Source organism: Mchenga conophoros, linkage group LG19 (genome assembly GCF_057382185.1).
Source record: "Mchenga conophoros isolate Kocher_MC1m ecotype Shallow Benthic linkage group LG19, M_conophoros_male_GT1.1, whole genome shotgun sequence".
Lineage (NCBI taxonomy): Eukaryota > Metazoa > Chordata > Actinopteri > Cichliformes > Cichlidae > Mchenga > Mchenga conophoros.
Window position 1 is genome coordinate 1744481 of NC_140544.1, and position 2852 is coordinate 1747332.

At 39.9% G+C, this 2852-nt stretch overlaps 1 long non-coding RNA gene across 1 annotated transcript; it reads left to right on the top strand.

The window, feature by feature from the left end:
• Positions 1-417: 417 nt before the first annotated feature.
• LOC146551437 (uncharacterized) lies at positions 418-1394 on the top strand. Its single transcript, XR_014890063.1, has 3 exons — positions 418-497; positions 863-1015; positions 1377-1394. It is a non-coding gene; the product is annotated as an uncharacterized LOC146551437 (long non-coding RNA).
• The last annotated feature ends 1458 nt before the right edge of the window (positions 1395-2852 follow it).

The following is a 2852-nucleotide window of genomic DNA, read 5'->3' on the forward strand; positions in this document are numbered from 1 at the left end:
TAGTTAACGTTAAAGGGATGGTTGGCTCAAAAGAGCTCTGACTGTTTGTCAGCCTGGCTACAGTGCTGAAGAGAAACCTGGGGTTGTTCTTATTTTCTTCAATCAGTGATGAATAGTAAGATGTTCTGGCTTTGCGGAGGGCTTTCTTATAAAGCAGCAAACTATTTCTCCAGGCTAAATGATGATCCTCTAGATTTGTGACACGCCATTTCCTCTCCAGATTACGAGTCATCTGCTTTAGGGTACGTGTTTCAGAATTATACCACGGAGTCAGGTACTTCTGATTTGAGGCCTTAGTTTTCACAGGAGCTACAGTATCCAGAGTCGTACGTAGTGAGGAGGTGAAATTATTAACAAGATAATCGACCTCTGTTGGGGTAGCGTTCAGATAGCTGCTTTGCTCTGTGTTGGTACAGGGTTGATGCACATTGAGAGACCACATCTATTCTGCATTTCACCAGGAGTCAGCTGATGGATTGTGGGTTCAAGGTGTTATGGTAAGAAAGTATATTCTATTTTCGCTTAAGGTTTCTGTAACTTAATTATAATAGGTTTTTTTATAATTATTAGGTGCATGCATACTCACCCTATTAATACAACTGAGAAATCCAAAATCTGCCATAGGTTTAACTTATACCTGTATGTATTGTCAGAAAGGTGATTACTGGACTCGCATTAATGCACACTTGAACTAAAATGAGGTTGTAACTTGTGGGTTCTTGGGTTGCAAATCAGAAATAAACATCTTTGGATTTTTTTAATCCCATAAGATCTGGAAACACAGTTTTTATTCAACAAAACATTACTGATTAACCAAGCACAGTGCCTGCTGTTATTTCAAAATAATTTTATGTCATCTCAGATGAAATGCAGCATTCCAGTGCATCCCAACCATGCCTTTACAGTCAAGGTTTCTGACGGAGCTGAGTTTCTCTCTGACAGTCTGCTGAAAGTGTTTGCAAAGTGATCGGGGGAACAGGGCACAAAGCTAAAGGATGTAGCTGCCATGATGACAGTAAGAACTTTAAAATTCTTTAACTACAAAGTGTATATGTATTGCATTAGGTCAGTAAAAGATTTTTATGCTGCATCCATTGAAACAGTCAACTATTACCTGTGAGTAATGATTCCACCGAAAGGATGCCATAATTTTCGTCATGCATTTACTGGCCCACTGAGAAAAATTGATCTTTTTAAAAAAATAAATGTTCTGGAAACTATATATCCATAAAGTTGATGTCAAACAGGAACTTTTGATATTGCTTTGTAGATGCTGGTGTTGCATGTTGACTGGTTTAAGTTTTGGTCTGGGATCATTTTCTTCTCTGCTACTGAAAAGTTCACAAATCTCTGTTTTCTTTGTTATAATACTTTAGGATGACATTAATGCTCAGAGGGAGTCTCATCAAAGTGCTCCGCATCTGTGTGAAAGACAATAGACTACTTGCACTAGGGCATGTGACGTATTTCCGTTTCCAAATAGTACCGCTTGTGCGTTTCCGGTACGTTTGCTTATCTATCGGTAGCTATGCTAATGTCGCTTCAGAATGAGTATAAAAAGGAAAGTATTTAAAACAGAACATTTTCAAAAACAGGAGAAGAAATACTCCGAGCATTGCTGTGTCCCACTTTGTTCAGCTTCAGCCAAATTTAATGGCATACTAAGTTTTCATGCCTTTCCGACCCATTCCGACTTGAGAAGACAATGGCCGGTAAACATACGCCGGGATCATTTCACGATCACCTCTCACACCAGGGTCTGCTGCAGACACTTTGCCAGTGATCAACTCATAGAGCCAACAACCCTCGATGGTCGAAGGAGGCTTATTAAAGGTGCTGTACCAACACTTTTTGAGTGGAATGGCTATAAAGTTGAACCACCGCGGCGTAGTGTTTGGGAGAGAACGGAGCGACGCCCTGAACTAGTTCCTCCTGACGATCAAGAAGAGCAAAGTCTTACAAGAGATCATGACTACTGCTCAGTCCCTGAGCCGTCTGCATTGGACATATCAGCATCCGCTGCAGAAGACCTGTCCAAAGACGTGGAGACTCTGAGGAAGGAAATACAGGAGTTACGTGTCCAGCGAGAATTTGGGTTACAGCGTTTTGCTGGCTCCGACACTGACATCCGATTCTATACCAGGTACACCTAAGTTCTATTCAAGCTAACTGTTTAAAATATACCAAGGTCACCATCAGTTAAATTTAGAAAGTTTTTCCAGTCTTAATGAAAACAAAATAGATATTTACTTTTCATCTCTAATCTGTATGCTGGTTCGGTTAGTGACAAGGAACTATTCAAACAATCAGGCATTGCTGAGAAGTTGACTGAAGACATGGCAGTGATGGTAGATAAGGGCTTCCTAATCACTGATTGTTGTAAATGCAAAGTGTACTGCCCACCTTTTCTATCTAAGCAGAAGCAGATGCCAGCATACCAGGTTAAGGAGACGCAGGCCATAGCCAGACTCAGGGTACATGTGGAGCGAGTCATTAGGAGGATCAAACAGAACAAACTTTTTGATAGCATCATTACCATGTCACATGTTTATAATATCAACCAACTGTTTGCAGTGGCATGTATGCTGTCAAATTACCAGAACACAGCATTAGTTAAAAAATGGGTTAAGTGAGACAAGATGGATTTTTCCCAAGACACCAGTGCCAGTAACTTATGGAAAATGACCTGCAGTTGAGGCCACTACAGTTGCATTTCTTCCTTCTCAGCTGACAATACTTGATTACAGAACTGGTACTTGAGTGCTGATAGTTGAGTTTCAGTTATTGATAATTCAAATTCATTGCAAATGTTTAATGTTAATAATACTGTTTAATTATATTACTATATTACT